Here is a 22781-nt window from a genome sequence, read left to right on the forward strand (position 1 = left end):
TACCAGAGCAAGAAATGCCTTCCATTATACCAAACATGGTCACTGACCGTCTAAATAGGTGATCAGTTGTATGAATTCTGTTTTAGTGTTATGCTACACTATATTGGATTTGCCTATTTCAACTTTGTTCAAACAGCATCTTTAAGAAACATCTTTATTTCAGTAATTTACAAAAAGGCTGCTTGAGAATAAGCCCACCCTTTCTTTTTTACCCAGCAGCAATCCTTGTTTGAGGATTTGAGATCTGAGACCTCCTCTGATAGACTTTTCCTGTAGTCCTTGTTTACTATCACTCACTACCTGATTAAAAGATCATGGCTTTCAAGTCAATTAAAGTGAAATCCATGTGGCAATCACTGAAATCAATAATGGTCACTTACCTTACAATAACAGTGTCTTCAGTATGTTTTGCCAGGATAGATTCTGTGACCTTTCCTCAGTACTTGGAAGTCCTATACCACCTGGATTCTGTATTGCTAAGGAACAGAGAGAGAGCTGAGTCCACTTTACTTTTTATACCCTTAGGTAGGCAAGCTAGGCCCCAAAAGACACTGCTGTCCCCCCAAAAAGATCTTGCTTACACGTCCACATGGATTCCATTCTTGGTGCATAACACATTTCTTTTTTGCATTAAAGCTGATGTATGCTGTAATTACATCTCTGATTGTACGTGTTCCATTGGTTCAGTGGCAGGGGCATATCGTCAGTTAATAGACATTGTTCTTCAGCCCTTGTCTTTTTCTAGGCATGGAAAAGATCTTTTAAGTCTGTTTTACACAAATTATTTTTGTATTCAATTTTCATAAATTGAGCAAGCAATCGATAGATGAAATGTATACATCAAAATAAGTCAATACATATATTTAGTTTAGTTGTACTTTTAAACATACATGCATAGTGTATAGTCTGTCTCTTAAGGCAGTTATGTACTCTGCATGTTGTTGATTAGGAAGAATGTGATATGTTTGTAGTTAACATTTGTACATTACATTTCAAATACATTAATTTTTGGAGGTTGGCTGGCAAAGTAATCTGAAAATCAAGCAATCTGAAAATAAGCCAAGATTCAGCCTGCTATAACTTTTTTATAACGTGCAGTTCATACAAACTTGTGAAGATTTAACAGCAACAGATTCAGTGCAATTAAATTAAAACTATTACATTTTTTTGCAGGTTAATTCTTGTGGGTGTTTGCGTTTGACTTCATGAGAAACAGCAGAATCCTGGAGTGGTAAAGTAAGTTCACATTTTCATAATTTAAGGGTAGAAGAGACTATAGTGTTATCTAGTAGATAGAGCATCGGACTGCGAGATCTTAGTGCTATCCCTGGCACTGTGAGTGATCTGCTATATGACCTTTTGGAAGTCACTTCACCCCTGTGCCTCAGTTTCTTCATCAGGAAAATAGGGAGAATGCTAGACTTTTAGAAAATGATTTGTAATTTATTGCTGAAAAACACTGCAACAGCTACTGGGGATCGGATGATAGTAATAATAATACATAGGCCTTTAGATTATAATGAATTCCTCCATCAAGTCCAGTAGCTTTGATACAAAAATGTTCAGGCTCAACTTAACAATGTCCAGGAATGGAAAATCCACTACAGTCCCTGTTCAGTTGTTCCAACTGTTAACTACTTATGGTTAAAACTGGCATCTTATTTCCAGTCTGAATTTGTCTAGCTTCAGTTTGCAGGCATTGAAACTTGTTAAACAGCTGTTGACTAGACTGAAGAACCCTCTACCAAATATATTTTCCCTGAGATAGATGGTACTCAAATTTAACCTTTGCTTTGACAAAGTTACTTGAGTCTTTCACTATAGATACATCTTTTCACTGATTCTCTTGGTTCCTTGGTCAGATTTCTCTCATTTTTCATCATCCTCTTGATTTTCTCATTCTGCATTATGCCCTTTTCACTTAATCTTGTCTTTCACTGCCGTCTCACAATTATCACTCCATCACTACCCCAAACATTACCATGCACCTAACATTCCTGAAGTTGTACTACAGCATTTTCCGGGCAGATCCTCATGTTCACCTAAGTACATCTCCTTCCCTCATCCTTCTCTGACATGGATGCATGTTCTCATTCATGACTCAGCTAAATATGTGCACACTGTCACAGTGATGCTTTTCCCCTCTGTCTCCAACACTGGAGCTTCAAGACTAGGAGGTAGTTTCACAGGGCTGAATAAGACTGGAAGGTAGGAAGCCTATACCTCCTTCTGCATGAGAGGAACCAGCATGGGATTAGCTGATATTTCCAGTGGGGATTCACAGGAGTGGAGTGGATCCTGACAAGGAGATGATGTACAAAGCTGGCTGCAGAGTGGTTCCTCCCTAGCTGTGGTCAACCTCATGATCTAGAGCGGGCTGTTGAATTTCTAGGTGGCTGTGGGCCACACCAGAGGAGGTCACTGCCCCCACCCCTCTCCCTGGGTTCCCCCTCCCATCCATCTCTACACTGAGTCAGGTGCCCTGGCTTCACCCTTGGCTCCCATGCGTCACCACAGAGGTGCCTTAAGCCGTGAGCTGTCCTGGCACCGTGGGCTATGCTGCATCACTCTCTGTGGCAGGGGTAGGAAGTGGAAGCCAGAAGAGGGAGGAGGAGCTCAAAGACCCCACCTGCTGCTGCAGCTGGAGTGATGGTGGGAATGGTAGTTAGGATAGAGCATGGGGGTTTCAAATTAAACCCTTACAGACTACCAGTTGGACAGCCCTGATGTAGAAAACCTGCTTACTTTTACTGTGTTGCTTTCTGTACAGAAGCAGTTCTTTCCTTAGCAGACAGACCCAAGGCTTCTCTTTGGCTTTCTGAAAAGCTATGTGGAGATAAAAACAATTTTTTGAGTTTTTTGCAGCCATCTTTATAGGCATCTAAAAGCCAGATTAAATATTTGGACAGTTTGGATATATTTTCTCTTTCATTAAAACTTTGAATGTTGCCTTTCAGTCAGAACTACAACTCTGGAATTGATTTATAAATACTATACTATAAGGGTGTGCAGATACTACCTCTCTGTAACGATATGAAAATTTGAAACATAGATTCTTGAAATCTATTGAACATCAATAGTGTGACTGCTTATCTACCTTGATAAGAAGCTGCCCATTGGACTATTTGGACTGTGGATGTAGGATGTTCTGAATTGCATCTCTTCATATGTCAAATGATTTGCAGGCCCTTTTGCATGACCAGGACTTGAAAAGAGATTTCCCCAAACCTGCTAGCTCAGCTGAAAAATGTAGTCTGTCATGTTTCTAAAGCCTCACCCATCTCATTTAAGTTGTCATACTTTAACTTCTCTTACCTTTCCAAATAATTCCTTCTCTCCTCTCTGTAAACTACTGTAGTTTCCAGTTAGCCCTATACGCTCTTTTTCTCCCCAGTTAGCCCTATCTTATCTTTTTTCTCCCCAGTCTCAGTCAAAGATGGTGACCTCTACCTAGGATCACCTCTGGAACTGCTAATCTGTCTTTTGAGGTACTCTTATCTTCTAGTGTGAAAGACAGCATTTTAGAATTATACAGTAAAGCAGGGATTGTAGAAGTTTGGTTCTTGGTTTGAGCAATTGATGGGAAGGAAACGAATTTTCATTTTGGACTTAAAATGAAGGGACTCTTCTAGGATTCAAAATGATTTTGACAAAGCTGGAAATAATATTACTGGTCACGATAGTAAATACACTGGCAGGGAAATGTAGCAGTGCTTAATTTATAGATTACTGAATGTTTTTTCATCCTATGGAAGCTTTACTTCTGTACTTCACTTGAATAATCATTTTGCAGTAAAAGAATGTTTTGGGGAAAAATGTGTTTGTCTTTTATTTTGATTTTTTGAGTGTTTCTGCAGATATGTGAGATGCTCCTCCTTGAGAGTCACTCTGTTTAATGTAGTGGTTGTGGACAGGCATCTATTTAACTCCATTTGGGATTTAGCACACTATAGAGTTCATAGCTCCTGTGTGAATCCTTACTTTTCCCAGTACTGCTTTGTTAGTGCAGTTCAGCTATTACAGGAACATCTTTGTTGTTTCAAACCACTCCTGAGCAGACTGGCAAATGCCACACACTGAATTTCAGTTTTGTGATATAGGTGTAGCTTTATTGTGGTCTTATATGTGCTCATATATTCATGTTCATTTGTAGTAATAAAACTCCTGAAGTGAAAGACTGTTGTATACAACTGCCTGCGCCACAGGCTGGCTTTGAGGAGCTGATATGTAAGGAGGTCCTTACAGACCTTTGGGTCTTAAAGAGTTGAAGGTCCTTCAGATTTGCTTTTGCCTGCTTTCAGTGTTTCAGAGCAAGCCAGATTTTCAGAATGGATCTGACAGCCCAGTGATCTATCCAGCAGTCTTTGGCTCCTCGCAAGGCTCATGTGATAGACAACCATCTGATTCCAGGCTCTAACAATACCGTAGTCAAGGAGGTGCCAGCGCTTAGAGCAAGGGTTGTCTTGTACTTGTCACTCTGTCTGAAGATGGTGTTTATGATGACAAGACTGTACACTTGCTCAGGAGAGCATTAGTACATTAGTCAGAATGTCGTCAAGGTTGAAATAGAACTGTTTTTTGACAGCATTGTCAGCATTTTAGTGTTGGGGCATATGCACTGATGATGGTGGTGTACTAGTTGTTGCTGAACTTAAGACAGAAAGTCATAAGATGTTCATTAGTGCCCATAGGGAGCTCTGTATATTGACCAATGAGCTGACTTTTGGTGGGGAGATCTCAGCCTTGGTAGCAGCTGCTGAGTTGCACCCCTGTCTCAACTCAGGTGCAAGATGCCCATCAGGCTACTGCCGCCTACATGCAGATTTGTGACTGGAGACTGCTGGATTCATTCGTCCTGTGTCTGTCACTGCCATTGCTTCAGGGATTTTGGAGTTCGGTACAGAAGAACATGTTGTTTCTTGTGGTAGAAGCCTGCATGTGACTAATGTGAGGAAGCTGGTGTGTTGAAACAGCAGCCATCTTACCTTGACATGGTAGAGATCTGGGCCCTGTAGCAAGGGAGAACACTAGATGACAGAAGACCTTTATCTTGCTGCAGCCTTCTTCTGTCTTTACAGCAGTTGTGATCATGACATCTTTTCTCTCATCCACTGTTGAGGACTTGAGGCTGGACTGTGGTTTGTCTGGAACCTCCCCATAGGCCTGTTCACCATGGATGACCCTGCTGCGAGTGTGAGATTCTGAGTGACAGCATTGGGACACACAAGCCTCTCCACCATGACAAGGTTTCAGTCCACAGAGAGGCAAGTCTTGTGACTGTGGTATTGTTTCCTGTCCTACTTGCAGGTGAAATTAAATGGTGTCTAATTTCTATGCTGTATTAAAAACCTATACTGTTTATTAATGCAGAATGAATCATTGCTTCATAATAAACAGTGGAAAAGAAAGGAACTTCATTAGATTTTATTCCTTAAAGCTGACGTGAAGTGGGGAATTGTGCCTGGAATTCTAATTACAATAGAATACCATTTTTAATTTTGTCCTGTTTATAGTGCCATTGAGAAAAAGAAGGGTCTGTGAAATAACAGTGAGTTTTTTATGTAAGTACTGAATACTTTCCAAGCTTTGTGATAAGATGTGTTAAGATCTGCCTTCTGAGCTGAAAGATTTGGAGGTGCTAACTGTTTTTTAAAATACAAGAAGAACATTTTAAGCTTTAAACTTTAGTTCTCTTTTACCCTCCCCTATCCCCCAAACATGCAGATGTTTAAAAAAAAGTGGTAATTTAAACCAAGGAGAAAAATACTTTTATTAATGGCAAATGTGCATCTGGATGATTTCCTAGGCAATGTGGTTGTCTGGGATTTTGTTCAGCAAGAACGTATGCCTTTAAGTGGGACAAAACATGAACATTTTTTGCAATTCCGGGAGCTGAAGCTATGAAGGATGTTCATCTTTGGAAAAACTGTGCATCTATTTAAAGTATAGGGAGTATAGATCTCTTGCATGACAGAAAAAGTTCAGAGAATAAATTTGTTAGTATCTATCCCCTTAGCTCATGCTGTGCAGCCCTCCCTACTGTTTTCCTAACTCTGCTATATAGTTAGCATTGGAACAAGTTGTGTTTGTCTTTCATATTGTAGCCTCACCTGTCATAGAATCATAGAAATAAAGGGCTGGAAGGGACCTCAAAAGATCATAGAACCCAATCCCCCACCCTTCTGTCTGGTAAGTCTGTTGTGGGGGAATGAGAGAGGGGAGGGAAGGGGCAGATTGAGGCACCCGCAATGAGGGAGGGATAGGGGCTGGAGCTGGGGCTGGGGCAGGTGCTGCCTACCTGGGTCGGGTCATTGGACAAAGCTGCAAGTGGCTCTTCTGGGGGGTGCAGGGAGTGGAGATGGCTCCCACTGCTATGTGCCTCCGGATCTGAGCATGGGGCATGAGTGGGTTACTGCTGCAGGCTGGAGCCAGGGCTGTACTGAGCTTTTCCTGGGGAGGTGGGGGGGCTTGGATTGGGCTGCACTCAGGGTGGGCAGTGGCAGCCCTGGGAGGAAGGACTACAGGGGGGGAGCTACAGCTACCCCAAAATTCGCCATATCCCCACCCTTACATCCACTGCTTGTCCTGGGCACAGCCTGGCTCAGCCCCTGTCCCTTCCTCTCCCCCCCTTCCCCCCGCCAGGACAAGCCTGGCGCTGCCCCCGGCCCCAGCCTGCCCTTGCCTCACACACAGATCTAGGGGGCATGTGCCCCCAGTGCCCTCTCGGGGTGCATGTATTGGCGGGAGCTGCCCCCACCCCTCCCTGCACCCTACCCCCGGACAAGCCATGACTCCATCCCGTGCCCTGCCCCACCCCAGCTAGGCAGCCTCTGCCCCAGTGCCAGCCCAACTCCTTCCCTCACCACAGGGTCTTGATCTGCGCTCCCCTTGTCCCTTCCCCCACAACAGACTTACCAGCCAGATGCTGTTCTCCAAGCTGCTGGGCCGCATATTGGCAACTGGATTGGTATCAGCTGATTTGGCTTATGAAAAATCAACCATTGGTATCAGCCCAAAAAATCTCTATGTTTTGGGCCCCTGTCTATGTTTGTTACCACATTCAACCACATTTATCTTAGACCAGTTTCAGCCATTTTGAAACTGGTTTATGTGCACTGAGCTTCTGTTCTGTTACAGGTTTAAACCAGTTTCTGATCATTTAAACCAGTTTATGTGTAACTTCTGTCTCTAGCCTAGTAGTTTAACATCCTTTTCACTTACTATTGTAATAGAAAGTATTTTGTTATTTCTTTGAGTGTCTTATGCCTTTTTTTTTTTTTAACCTAGGCTGTTTTGAAAATGTTTACCCTCTTTTGAATTTTTACAAGTCATGAATCTCATCCTTATCTTTATTCATAGATTGGATGATAAAGATGGCTTTTTCAACTCCCAGTTGTTTTCTCAGCTTTGAATGAACCAGTCCAAATGAAGAAAATATTTTGTCTGCACCTACAGAAGAGGCTACTGCTGGCAGTAGCTGGTTTAGCACTTCAACTGAGTCTGGTCCCAGGTGCTTTGCTATTGCCTTCCCTCAGTTCAGTGGTGTGACATTTTTTAAAAACATCCTCAGCAAACATGTATTTCTTGAATGGTTCATCTCCAGCCCTTAAATTTTTTTATGGTTGACACATTTGAGTGATTCGTAGCTGTCCATGTCGTACCAGCATTTTCCTCTTCCGCAGTTTGGTGTCTACCCTGGCACCTTGTGTTAAGAACACTGGCAAGAAAATGAGATGGAATAAATGCTTAATCCATCCTCTTTACTGCTTGTAATTTAACTTTGCTGTTGAGTATTTGTTCATTGAATGTTTCTTGAATTTCTTTCCAAATTTCGGCAGCATCCACAATACAGCAGCAGTTTTTTGTAGTTTGTCCAAGGCTGTGGAAATAGGTTTCAGTGTAGTCAGCATATCTTCTACATTTCTTTTTAGTCCAATGTTCTCTACTACAGGTGTGATACTTGCATCAATTTTGTCACAATTTTCTTCACAGATGGTCATCAGGATAGGCCAGTTTATTAATAAATAGCTCAAAGCAGTCAGCTACTGAATTCCATCATACATCTTGGGGGAAGATGAAAGGGAGAATGTGTTGCATAAATGAACTGAGCAGTCTTTTCTTCTATGTTGTCTTGCTGGACCTGATTATGAACTCTTCCGTAGTTTTATTTAATAATAAATGTCTCTCTTTGAATACAGTTAACTCACTGTCTGAGGTATATTTAGTTGCAGTACTGCTAGTATTACCAGTAGATGATTCTGAAGTTGCAGACATTGCCAATAATGGATGTTTATAGCTTCTTACAGCTGGACCTTGAAACAAAAGGGTTGGGTTAAAAAGTCACTTAAATTGAGTATTACTCAGTGCATTACTTATAGAGGGAGGGGCAGGGGAATTGTAAGTGAAAGACCCTTCGCAAAGCAGGTTTTTTTAACTGGAGTTTTAAGTGATATAATTTTTCCAAACCCAGTTCTATAGGGAAAATATTCAAAAAATCATAAAGGTTATCTCGTTCTATCTTAAACTCTTTTCTTTATAGATATAAAACAGCTTGAAAAAAAATTACATTTAATGCACATCCATTAGATTTTGAACATAGACATTTTGAAATACATAAGTAATTCACCCAAAATAACTATTATTGTCAGAGATTTATCACTTACTGTCATTACAATATATGGTAGGCAATCCATAAGAATGGTTCAAAAATAGCATGTTTATAAACCAATTGATCCAGATGGCTTACACATGTGTACATCACCATCTTCAAGTTCATTGCCTTCTGAGAAGCATTTTTCATAAAGTTGTTTCAACCAGGCTACACACGCCTAGCATCTCTTTGTTGCACTGTTTATATTTGGCACTAGTTCCTCTTTTTTCCAGGGATTCAGGAATTTCTTGAAAATATTCCCAAATAGGGCCTTTTTTTGCTACCTGCACTCATGACAGTTTTTTTCTCCAGTTTCCAGGTGTTGAAATTGAGACTAATCTACACTTCATAGGATGTTGTTCCTTTCCCTGCACCAGGGTGGGTTTTATTTAACTCAAAAAGATTTAAATAATAATTTAAATCACTGATCAGGAAGCCTCGATTTAATCATTGTTTTCTACAAACAGCGCATCCTGTTTGTTTGATATCCTTTATTCACTTAACTTCGTGAAATGTTGCACTTTTAGAGAAAGATAAGGGCTTGACTCTGTGTACATAAACTTGCAGAGACGAGGGTGATGGGTAGGTAATCAGGTCTGTTATCTCTCATCTCCATATACTGCTGTTAACAAGGATGTATCCCTAGAGACGCACATCCACATTTTGATAACTAAAACTAAGCATCACACAGATGGTCAATGGGATCTTCTAGATTAAGCACCGAGTCCCATTGGGTAGAGTGGTTTTCTTTAATCTTTTCTAATCTATAGAGGAGCCTCTGGAAACCCCATAAGATTCGGCCCCTAATATAGTCCATGGCCTGTTGTGATGTATTTACAAAACTTTTCTAGAAAGGTTACATGAATATATTGTCTCAAATCATATGTAATTAGAAGTTGTAATCCCTATTCCATGATGATATATTTAAGCTTTAACATATCTTAAATTAAAGCTATCTTATATAGGTTTATTGTTTTAAAAAAACATCTTAAAAAATCACTGATTTTTATCCACCCTTTCCTGCACTGTCTTGGGCCCAGTGTTGGTCCTTTCTGTTGCACATATTGCTCCTTACTCTCCTCCATATCCCTCCTCCACACAAGAAATTAACAAGACTACTTTTCCATGTGACATACATCACCACAAACTTTATCCTCCCCTTGCCGCCTCCCCCCAATCCAAAACCCTCACTCCTAACAATCAATGACATCTGCTTTTGTATTCGCCCTGGTCTCATGTGCTGTAGTATTTTAGTTTAGAGACATGGATAGAGCACTTGAAATTAGTATTTGCTTCTCTGTACACATGCAAAGGGACTAAGAAAGGCCATTTAACTGAAGCACCCAGCTGCAAGGGGTTGGTAGTTACTGAGCAGATGGTTGTTTTTCCACGAGCTGGAGAATAAGCCTCCATTACAGGTGCAGAATTATAAAATTTTGTAATTGTAGAGCTCAGATAAAGAGAATAAAGCAAGAGTTTGATACCATCTACGTGGGCTCAGTGGATAATCCTGATCAAGGAATACACATGAAAGTGCCTGCTGGAGTTGGAGGTTAGGTTCCAACTAGGGATGGAAATACCAATTATAAAATTATTTCTTTATCCTGTTGTAATTACAGTGGTTAAACAATTAATTGGTATGGCAATCCCCGGATTGGCCCACGTGGAGCTGATCAGGTTTGGCCTGCGGGTCTCTTCCAGCTCCCCAAGATGCGTTGGGGACTCAGTGACTCAGCAGGCCTGGGCGTCATGACAAACTGGGCAAGCAGTTGGTTCCTCTCTGAGCCTTGGTCTGGGAGTGGGCAGCATGCGCTGAGGTGCTGAGCTGCAAGCCCAGGGGAGCTGCTCCATGTCCATTTACCTCCACTGTGCCCCTGCTAGGCACAGAAGGTGCCACGTCTGGCTGGGCACAGGGATGGGGGCGGGTGTAGCAGCGCTGGGTTCTGTTGCGGCAGAGGGTGCAGAGCCCAGGGCTGGCACCTGCATTGCTGCAGAGGAGGGGCTGTGCCCACCTGCCTGGAGCAGTGTGGGGATCTGGGGGCCAGAGTAGCCCTTCCAGGCAGGCAGGGAAGCCCAGGAAGCTGCGGGAGGCAGCAGCCAGCAAGGGGCTGTAGCCACCATCATGCCGTTTCCCAGGGCCAGCTGCAGCAGTGCAGAAGGAAGGCAGCGGTGGTGCAGGGTGGTGGGTGGTGATGCTTTGTCCCCGCCCGTCTCCTCCCCCCGTCATTCTTGACGGGCAGTTGGCTAATACATTAAATAATGTGTGTATTTTGAACTTCTGACCTCAAAAGTTAAATGTTTGTCGTCATTCTTATACAGAAGAAAATCAGCCTTTGAGTGCAGAGTTTTTAGTAGAGGCTCATTGACTGAATATATTATTTTATTTAAATTATTTCAATAGATTCTACTATATTTATACCTTAGCCTATGCTGTATTAAATTCATTTTTTTAAAAGGAAAGCATATTTATTATTTAAATGAAAACATTTAAAAAATCTGATTTACATTTTTAAATTCTGAGTTATTGATTTATTTTTAAAAAATAATTGATTTGTATCTGTCCTGGAACATAACTATGAATTAAATAATTAAATATTAATAATTTCTGCATCATTATTCACACCTTCACTGTCCATATTTACTAATGGACTGATAGCATTGCTAGGGTTTCTTGTTCCAGATACAGTTAAAAAAAACATTATTGTTTCTAACTGTAGTGGCAATAGGTATTTCTTTATCACCTATCTTAATTTAATAAGTGCTAATATCTAGTAATTGGTATCAAATTCCTTTTTTTGTTTTGTGTTACTGATTTTGCTTCTTTTCTGTCAAGGAGATGTGGTCTTCCAGGGAAACCATTTTTCATTAATGGCTATGTGGGGCAATCTAGTAAGGCTTTCTTAACCGCAATATATAATATGTGAAAGCCGTATATATATAATATATGATTCACCCCCCCACACCCCAGAACCATTTTCCTGTATAATATAAAAATATTATTAGTCTCATCAATATTCAGTTTGCACATGATATATATTATTAGATAGTAATTGCTTCTACTTGTGCAGTGACTGACATCCAGCAATCTAATCATCTTCATTTATCAGAATAAAGTCTAATACATTTTTCTTCATACTTTTTTCCTTGATACTTCTTGTTAAAAATATAATAGATTCAAGAAAATTTTATGCATGACAGTATGACACCTCCACTATGTAGGTTTCCATATTTGATTGAAATGCCAGTGAAAGTGATTTTTTTTTCTTTCTGCACATTGTAGATAGGTAGATGCTTACAAGTTTGTTTACCTCATTGGCCAGTTTGACTTCCCTGGTTTGTTACAGAGCTGAGAAACCTCTTAATCTTTTAAAAGACTGATCTGTGAGTATTCCAGGTCTTGCATTTCTGAATTGCATGCCTCACACACTTTCCATTCTATTTTTCTTGAATAGGATGTATCCACAGATTTTGATTTTCATTTGACTTCTGTACCTTGTTTCAGTAATATCTGTTATGCCATTTCTTTCTATAAAGGACTATTTCTAATTCTTTGTTTTTATTACCTAGGCTTCCGGGTTTTGTTACATGCACCCCAAAAATGTGCCCTGTGCCACCTTAACCATTTACATTTGTAATATATCTGTTATGTCTATATTCTCTTATTCTACTACATCTGAGGAAGAGTAATTTTAGATTCTTTAATATTTGTATTAGGGTGTGAAAAGTAATTAGATTTTGTATATATTTAAAAACATAGCATGTGGCTTTTCTTCAACATTTCACCCACTTTGCCTAATCTTTACCGTAAAAACCCAAACCATTGAATGCAAATCCTTAACTATATTTATAAGTGTGGCAAAATTACAATACATCCTTATTTATATACTAGAAAGGAAGGTAATGTGGAAAAGGCAATGTTCACTTACGTTTCACTTCAAAATAAAAGTTAAGTGAAGTGAGTTTAATCTAAGCACGCTAAGGTTTTCTATTGAGAATACTGATAATTTAAAGATTTTTTATCCACTGTTAATAGCCTCTTTGAAGTTTGAATTTAAAAGATTTTTCAATATTTTTTTCCTCTAAGACATATGAATACTTTCTCTGTTATAAAAATGCTTACAAGGGCTGAGTAACTAACATTGATTTGCCTTTAAAAAAGAAAGGCATTTGCTTTTTGGAAGAAATGGTAATACCACACAGTTTGCAAACTGATGTATGAAGTAAAATAGGTCAAATTAAATTCCTTGAAATTTTTCCCCTGCTAATAAAAACCTTACACAGGAATTATATTTCCATCTCAGATTTATAGATTAAATCCTAACCTCCTTGAAGTTAGTGAAAAAAACTACAATTGATTTCAGCAGGTCAAGAATTTCAGCTTGTATGTGATAGTCATTGCAACCCAAACAGGAAAGCATAGTGGTTGTGCAGATGGTATACATCTCTTGCTAATATATTGAGTAAGTTTACCAGCTTTGTTTTACTATTCCCTACTTGGAATCCAATACTGTTACATTTCAGGAGGTAATTCGTCACCAGTATTTTCAGGCCTTGTAGCTAAGGACATGTGCTTGTAGGATGGTCAATTGGGAGTAAATTTTGTTGAGTGATGCTTATAGCTATATTTTTTCACTGTTTCAGAGGGTGTTTTTTAAGGATTCTCTACATAGGGAGAAATTTTGCATAAAGGCTAAAGCAGAGGACCGAGAGCCAGGAGTGTTAAATTCCATTGCTGACTATAACTTCAGGCAAGTCACTTAGCTTCTTTCCATCTCTCTGTAGTTGCATAATAAAGTTCCTACCTTATAAAGATGTTTTAAAAGTTCTTTGAAATGCACAGCTAGAAAGCGTCATAGGTGAATTTAAGAATCTGTGCATTATAGGATTTAAGAGTCTTATGCTCCACTCTTGTTCATTCTTCAGACATATTTAATAGGTGAAGATGGCAAGGTAGGTGCCTGGGCTTCTCTAGATTCTTTTGCTCCCTTTAGATCTACTGATGATTAGCCCCGTTTTCCTCAGTGCTCTTTTTGGGGTTGTTCCAAGAAGCTGGGGTAGGAGTTGGGTGGAGGTGGGAGAGAACCTGTAAAAGCACAGCACCTAAAGATGTCCACCTTGAGATGAACAGGCTAAAAGAGGGGGCTGCTAGACTTCTGATATTTAAATATATAGCAAAAGTACTATATATACTTGCTGTGCCATCAGTGCTCTTTCTTGACTTGGCTGTAAATAACACATCAGTAGCAGATACAAATACAAACATAAAGTATATGCATGGGCAAATCACGCTCCCTAGTTAATCACTAATGGAAAGGAGAAAGTCTAAACATCAGATCCTGTTTTATCAGAGAAGCAGCTCACATATAGGGGAATGAAGCCTAAGAATTGTACTCTTTATAAATACCCTTTTTGGTAAATTATTTCTCTGTGTGTGTCTTCAACTTAATTCTTTAAAGTATTTATAGTTTTTTTTTTTAAATGCATCTATTAGGCTTCATTGTGATACTGTTCATCTTTCACCTTCAATACAATATTCCTGTGTGCTTCTGGATATTATTCTCATTTCACCTTTCTGGAATGGTATGCCATATAGCAATATGTGGGTGTAATGTAGTTTTGACTCCTTTTATCCCGTTTTAAAGAAACACTGTCTAATCTGATAGCTATATTACTAGACCTATATATATATTTTTTTTTTTTTTCAACTCACAGGATTTTCTTTTTTTAAACAACAAATTGATTAATATCAGGAACAGTGACACACACAAGTAGTCCTTCAATAACAAATGGATATGTGAGCAAAATAGAGGAAAAACTTTTGTGCCAGGGGTAGTTTTAATTTCAAACTTCCAAAGGGTGATTTACAAACAGTACCTAAATTATTAAATGCCATGGTCATACTTAATTTGTATTTTTTAATTCAGCAGTATTGGATGTGGTCCAATTCCAGCAGATGTATGTGAGGCTTCTTTTCTCATTGCAGCATACTGTACACATTTTCTGAAATTCATATTGTTATCTTGTCTCATTATTTTGGAAGATTTTTTTTTTACCCATCATCCATTTTTTACTTTGTAGAGCAGGTACATTGTTAGCTAATGTAGTGTTCTGTCTTGGATTTAGTGATATGGATTGGATTTTATCATATGTAAATTATAACTTTTTTTTGTTAATAGCTCCCCCCCCCCCCCCCCATTTACACAGGTTTTATCTAAAAATGTAGTTTGTTCAACTTGGTTGTCAAATTTCCAAGACAGAGCTTCTCATAGTGGGAAGAGGAGTTCAGATATAGGAAAAAGAGTGAAGTTCAAAATGGGGTTTATTGCTCTATAAAAGTTACAAAAATGTAAGATCACATACATATTTGATAGAGAATAGTTATTAATATCTAAGTGGCTGAATTCTTGGAATAGAATTTGAAAAATAGTGCTGTGAAATGATTGAGAACATTGCATTCTTTCCATGGTCTCATAAATTAATTTTATCCATGTGTGGACGGTCACATTCCTGTGGTTTACAATACTCTTCCAGAATACTGTGCCTGTAGATAGATTGTATTTGCAGGCCTGAGACTAAACTCATGTTGGACCTAGAATTAAAATACCAGAAAAAGACAAGAAAAATATTCCTCAGATATTTGTAAGATGTCTCTCCCTTCATTTGATATGCATTTTATTAAAGGAATTGTTAATATCCAGGGTCTTTATAGACACAAATTGCTTGGAATGTATTTTGTCTGCTAATAATTTGATCTTGATATATGGTATGTTAAAAAATCTATTGTACAAGTATTAGGTTCTAGAACTTTGCCTAGGAAAATCATTTATGCATAGAGAAAGCTGGCACATAGAAAGGTTCAGCACTGTAAAATATTTTTTCCAGAAGTACCGGTAAAGGAAACACCTGCAGTGCTTAGAGTTTTGGTTACTTCATGTGTGTTAGTGCTTAGTAGTTCCTGGAGCATGGCAGTTTGTGCCAATATGTTGAAGGTTGCTCTGTCTCTATGGAGAATTTTATAATATTTACATCTTTAGTAGAAGGAAATACGGCTGGAGGGAGTGGGAGGGAGATCTTTGTAAAACTAAGCAAAAATAACTTAGATTTACTTCTTGAAATGGTTGGAAGAAAGTCTTAGTCTTTGGGTACACAGTTCTTAACCTTTCAGTGGTGGTGGATTCTCAGAATATCCCTGTAATTGATACACAATGCATTGGCTCCTTACAGAATATTCCACTGGAGCTGTATCACTATTATGAAGCCGAGAAGTAAAAAATTGTGGCTGGCATGCATTAAAAAGAAGATGAATTTTGAAAATCTCTTGTGTTAAAGGTCTAGGTGCAGCATACAAAATAGACTAATGTTCCTCTATTTTCTTTTGAGGTTTGTCTCCTCCACAATTGAGATTTTAGGTATGTTTCTAGCCAAAAAAAAACAAATCCACTGGAAAATTCACTTGAAACTTAAAAGACTAAACAGAGACAGAAATGCCAGAAAGCTTGCCAGATAGACTTGAAAAAGTAATAAAAATTATACAAATATCTGTTACTATGGAATCAGTAGTTCCTTTCTAGCCAAAGTGATTAATTTCAAGTTGAGCAAAGAAATTTGAAACTGGAATAGGAGAAAGAAAAAGATTTCATAGACATTTGGGCTGGAAGGGACCCCGGAGGATCATCGAGTCCAGCCCCCTGCCCCAGGGGCAGGAAGTCAGCAGGGATCATAGGATCCCAGCAAGATAAGTATCCAAATGTGTCTTGAAGGCGTTCAAAGTGGGTGCTTGAACCGCCTCCGGTGGCAGTCTATTCCAAACCTTGGGGGCTCGAACAGTGAAGAAGCTCTTTCTTATGTCCAGCCTGAAACGGTCACAGTGGAGTTTGTGACCATTCAATCTTGTCATCCCTTGGGGGGCTCTGGTGAACAGATGTTCCCCCAGATCCTGATGAGCACCCCTGATAAACTGATAGGTGGCCACCAGATCACCCCTGAGCCTGCGCTTTTCCAGGCTGAATAGCCCCATGGCTCTCAGCCTCTTGTCATAAGGTGTGTTTTCCTGACCTCTGATCATACACATGGCTCTCCTGCACCCCCTCAAGCTTCTCCACATCCTTTTTGAATTGTGGAGCCCAAAACTGGATGCTGTATTCCAGCTGCGGCCTCACCAAGGCTGAGTACAGCGGGAGAATGACCTCCCGGGATTTGCTTGAGAAGCATCTATGGATGCAAGCCTGCATTTTGCTCGCTTTACTAGCTGCAGCATCACACTGAAGGCTCATGTTCATCTTGTGGTCAACCATGACCCCCAAGTCCCTTTCATCTGTAGTGCTAACCATCGTAGCACTACTGAGCCTATAAGCATGCTGCAGGTTTTTCCTCCCAAGGTGGAGAACCTTGCATTTTTCGGTGTTGAACATCATCAGGTTCTCGTCCGCCCATTTCATGAGTCTATCCAGATCCTCCTGGATCACCCTCTTGTCCTCAGGTGTGGATGCTTTACCCCAGAGTTTGGTGTTGTCAGTGAACTTGGCCAGTCCACTTCTGACACCAGTTTCCACATCGTTGATGAAGACGTTAAATAGTATAGGCCCTAGGACAGAGCCTTGTGGGATCCCACTGGTCACAGCTCACCAAGACAATTGGCTCCTGTCGACTACCACCCTCTGGGTCCTACCACGGAGCCAGTTCCCCAGCCAGCAGATCATTGTGATGTCAAGGCCGCAGTTTGCCAGTTTTGTCAAGAGGTGATCATGGGATACCAGATTGAAGGCTTTTTTAAAGTCAAGGTGCACAACGTCGATCTCTTCCCCCTTGTCCAGGTGATAGGTCACCTGGTCATAAAAGGAAATGAGATTGGTCAAGCAAGACCTACCCGCAACAAACCCATGCTGGGTATCCTTCAGGATATTTCCTTCAGCTAGTCTGTTAAGGATGGCCTCCTTGATAATCTTTTCCAAGACCTTCCCCAGGATAAAGGTCAGACTGATGGGCCTGTAGTTTGCTGGATCTACTTTCGTCCCTTTCTTGAAGATAGGCACGACATTGGCCCTCTTCCAATCATCGGGCAGTTCACCAGAGCACCAAGAGCTCTCAAAGATCCATGCCAGGGGCTGAGCTATGATGCTCGCCAGCTCCCTGAGTACTCTTGGGTGTAACCCATCAGGGCCGGCCTACTTGAAGGTATCCAGCCTGTCAAGGTGTTCCTTCATGAGGTCAGCTTCGATGGAGGGCAAGGAATCTCCTTCACCTGGACCTCCCTGACCCATAGTGGGCAGGGCCATCCCATGGAACTGGTGAAAAGCTGACACAAAGTACCCATTTAGCAAGTTCGCTTTTTCCTGGGCGTCAGTTGTCAGTTGCCCCATCTGGTTTAGCAGGGGTCCAGTGTTGCCCTTGCTTTTCCTCTGGCTCCTCGCATATCTAAAAAAGGACTTTTTATTTTCTTTGATATTTGTAGCTAGCTGGAGTTCTGTCACAGCCTTGGCTTTCCTGATTTGCTGTCTGCAAGTCCGGACCAGGGCAGAGTATTCCTCCTTGGTGGCGGTTCCAGTCCTCCATCCTTTGTAGGTCTACCTAATTCCCTTTTGGGATTTACAACAATCTGGTTTTAAAACTCAAAGTGCTCTAAATAGGTGTGTTAACATGAGCTCTTTTTATCCTGGTAACTTGTTTTGCAGTACCTTTTTCATAGATTAACATATGCTCCTTAGAATTTAAAGGAAACGATTTCAAATTATTTTAAAACTAGAGAATGGGCTTTTCTTTCATAAAATTCTTTAATCTCTGATGAATTTTAGAAATGCAGGGCTGGAGGGGACCTCAAGATTATCAAATCTAACCCCCTGTCTGGAAGCAGAATCAAATACACCTAGACCATCCCATTTTCATTAAAAAAAAAAAATTAGGCGACTGTGACATTGATACTTACACAGTCAGGTGGGTTGCAAATTGGCCAGAGGGCCAAGAGAGTGGTGGTGGACGGGTCATTTTCGACCTGGAGGGATGTGGGCAGTGGAGTTTATGGGCTTTATCCTCTTGATAGAGAGCTAATCCTAACATTTTTTCCCTGAATTAAGCTAATTTCTTCTTTTCCCACCCCAGTGGTTTCGGAGAACAATAGATCTCTGTTTCTCTTTGTAACTCCCTTTTTTACTGTATTTGAAGACTGGTAGCCTGCCTAGTACCATTTCTTTTTTTGACTAAACAAACCTGGTTTCTTAAGCCATTCCTTGTATGTCTGTTTGCTAAGCCTATCATCATTCTTGTTACTGTCCTCTTTGATTTTTTCCCCCTATTCTCCAGTTTGCTTACATCTTTCTTACTGTGGTGCCAAAAACAGGACAGTTTTTCTGAAGAAGCCTCATCAGTGCCAAGTAAAGCAGACTCATCTCCCATGCCGTGCATGTGACATTCCTATTAGGAAATCTCATTCTGGGATATATATATACTTTGCAAGAATATGACATTGTTGACTCATGTTTATTTTACAGTACACTATAACTCCTTTTCTGCCTTTTAATGATTTTTAGTGAGCAATTCCCCATTTTCTATCTCTGAATTGAATTTCTTCCAAAGCGTAGCAATTTACATTCAAATTTTATCTTGTGGATTGAAGATCATTTTGAATGCTGATCCCTTTCTCCACAGTACTTGTAACTTCTTACAGCTTTGGTGTGTACTCTCTAGTTCAGTGTTTCTCAACCTTTTAAGTAGTAAGTACCCCCTAACTTCTGAAAATTTGAATAAATATTCCAACACTCAATTTTCCAGGGGATTTTATATTTACAGACTAATGCAGGGGTGGGCAAAATGCAGCCTGGAGGCCAGATGCCGCCCTCCAGGCCATTCTATCTGGCCTGTGAGGCCCCTAAAAAATTTAGAAAATTAATATTAATCTGCCCTGGGCTGCCCTCTGCCCAAAATAATTGCCCGCCTCTGGACTAATGTGTGCCATATGTTGAAAGAACGGCTGTGTATATAAGGCTGTGATATGACAGATGTCTGATCTGGTGTGGGTACGGTTGCCACCTTTTACACCAGGGGTGCACAACTCAAGTATGTACCTGAGCTAGAGGTGATGTTGGCCAAAGCTAGGAGGGCTGAACCCAGTGCAGTGCAAAATGTAGCACACCAAATTATTACTGGGCAATTTAAAGCGCCGCACAATGCGTGGTGCACCAAATTTTTTGCCATAGTTGAGAGGAGGAAGGGGCAAGAGAGAGAGATGGTGAGAGAGAGAAAAGAAGGCGAGAAAGAGAGAATGTTGGGGTACCACAGGTTGAGAAACTATGCTCTAGTTCAATGGTGTTCAGTCATTTGGCTCCATGGGCCAAATGGTGGTGCAGGGCCTGTTAGTGGGCCAGTTTGGGCCCAGTTTCACCCCACATGCTAGGAGTGGGCTGTGGCACCCTGTGCTGGCCCTGCATTCCAGGATCAGTTCCTGTGCAATCCTATGCACATGATCTAGTGTGCAGGGCCACACTATTTAGTCCACAGGGCTCCCCACCATGGGTTTGGAAATTTGGCAGCAGGGGAGTGGCAGCTTTTTCAGACGTGTGGGGAACCCAGCAGACTGGATGATATAGTTCTGGGGCTAGATGTGGCCTGCAGGCCAGGGGCTGAGTATCCCTGCTCTGATCAGTTGTTTAAATCTTCAATGGAAGTATTTAGCAGAACTAGCCAGAGGAAAGATCTCTGTAGTAACTCTTAAGATTTAACAGTGATTTAGTCTGAGTGCATGGTTTTTTTTCTTTTAATAGTTGTATATCCATCTTCTAGTTGCATCTGAGTATTTCCATAGTTTGCTTTTATAGAAATATATTGTGGTACAGTGTCAAAACTTTAATAAAGTCAATATATGTAATATTTACCACTTCCCCCTTATCTACTAAGCCAGTTGCAGTGCCAAAGAAGAATTGGGTTGATTTTGATGAAATTTGTTCTTGATGATATTCATATCAGCTGTTTATAATCACCTAATTATTTTCTAGGAACTTTGAAACTGATTGCTTTATATTGGTAATTCTGTTCCAGAATGTTTTTGGAAATCAATGGTAGGCTGACTGCCGTATTATTCCCAGAGTCCTTCTTCTTTTTTGTTTTTCTTCTTTTTTTTGGTTTTTTTTCTTAAAGACAGATTTTTTTTATTTGCCCTTCTCCACTTCTCTGGGACCTACCCTGGTTGCCACGAATTCTTGAAGATAAGTGCTAATGGGGAAGAGGTTACTTTAGCTAATGCCTTAAGTACTCAAATTTATATTAGAAAAAAAGCAATCCAGTGAATTGTAAATGGGTAATGGAAACAAGTTCTTTTAATTAAATAATATATTTTCCAACTTGTATTTTTGCTAACACTTTTTGTTCACTTTCCTATTGGACTTCTGCATGTTTGCTGGAATGTGGAACACCCTTATAATGTGACATAAGAGCCAAAGAAGCAGAGATTCTCTAAAGAGCATTTAAGCATGACTTAAAAATAGCTAGTAGTGTAATACACTATTTTCTTTTTGCCAGCTGGGGTGTGATCCATAATTGAAGTGGGCTGCCCTAGAGGACAGGGAAGTTCACTAGTATAAAACCTACTACCAAGTAATTTGTTCTCCAGTGGGACAGCACTGCCATTATTTAATCATTTTCAGGTTATTTAATTGTTTTCACATTTAACATGTTTTTCTTTTTGGATGATTTTTTATCTTTTACAGCTGTTCTGAAGAGCCCAGCCTGGGTATTCCCTTAAGTCAATATGAGTTTAGCTTGACTATAGCATAGCAAGACTGCAGTAGCTCTTTAGAATTGTAATAGACCCTCAATCAACTGGGTCACCTGGGGGCAGTTTCTGTAGAAAACTTTTTTACTGCACTTGCCTTCTTAACAATTTAAACTTAAACTTTCTGCTACATGTGTGGGTAGATTCTATAAATGCACAAATATACTATAGGCTTGGGAATTATTTTGCTGATAGGCTGCAGGGGGGATAAGTAACCATTTATAGCAGACATTGGGTAAATGACCTTAGCATTCTCCCTAGTTGAAAGCTGAATGCATTGTGATTAGATATTTTCCAGAAATCTGCAATGCTTTTTTCTTTAAATGCTTAAATAGCTGTTGGTTTAATATGTATTTAATGAATTACTGAAACAGTTCTTAACAGCCTGCTGTTGTACTACTTAACAGAAGCAGGTAACATGAAAACACTTAGGCTAAGTACAGACAGTTAACAAGCTCAAGGCTGAATAGATTGAATCTTCACAGATTAGTCTAAACTGCATAGATTGAACCTATAAGCAAGTGGACAGAATTTCACTTTTGATTCTGGAAATGCAGCCACGTGGTTGCAGTGGGCCAGGTCAGAAGACAGGGGGTGCTAGAGCATTCCTCCCTGCTCTGCTGGAACAGACAGATTGGGCCAAAGCTAGCCTGCCCACCTTGTGAGGGGGGGCTTGCCGGGAAGGTGCAAAGCATCCTGGAATACTGAAGGACTGAGTTAACTTGAATTTTAGGGGAGAGGGAGGAATCTGGGACAAAAATCTAATTAACTGATTTAACCCAAATCAGTCTGATACTAGATCCACCCAGGTGTATCCACTGAACTTTTGTTATATTATGGATTTGAACCAGTTTCCAATCACCAAAGATCCTGGTTTTCTGTGTTTAAAAATTCCAAGTTCTCTGATAAAAAAAAAAAATTAAAAAATTCCAAAATTGATAAAATTCCAAAAATCTAAAATTCTCTGATCTAAAAAACCCCAAATTTGTGTTTTTCTGTTATTAAAATGAAACACCACTAATATCTATATGTATATCTATATATATTAGTTGAACACAATGTTTTATTGATATATTTACAATTTTAAAACAGTTTGGAAGCCTACCAGTGCTTCAATCATTATAATAACACAAATTGTAAATACCTATATGTTTTGATATTTTATTTTATTTTTATTTTTTTTGTCATAGAAAATCAGAGCACCCCCTGCCTCCTTTGTTCACCAGGACACAGGTCCAGCTGTGGCTATTCCTGCCCCCCCCACCTCCCCTGCTGCCTTGTGGTGCTGAGCAGCCCTGATATGCCAGTCCCTTGGGCCTGCTGATGCAGACCCCCTAGCCCTGCTGGTGCCCCTCACTCCCACTTGCAGCT

At 40.1% G+C, this 22781-nt stretch overlaps 1 protein-coding gene across 5 annotated transcripts in view; it reads left to right on the forward strand.

Moving 5' to 3' along the window:
* The window catches only part of SIPA1L1 (signal induced proliferation associated 1 like 1), a 454573-nt gene that overhangs the window by 135954 nt on the left and 295838 nt on the right, over positions 1 to 22781 (forward strand). For all 5 annotated transcript variants that reach the window (XM_059722914.1, XM_059722916.1, XM_059722917.1 and 2 more), the window contains exon 3: positions 1174 to 1236. The gene's annotated coding sequence lies outside the window, so the exon portion shown is untranslated. The remainder of the gene's footprint in view (positions 1 to 1173; positions 1237 to 22781) is intronic.

Source organism: Alligator mississippiensis, chromosome 2 (assembly GCF_030867095.1).
Source record: "Alligator mississippiensis isolate rAllMis1 chromosome 2, rAllMis1, whole genome shotgun sequence".
NCBI lineage: Eukaryota > Metazoa > Chordata > Crocodylia > Alligatoridae > Alligator > Alligator mississippiensis.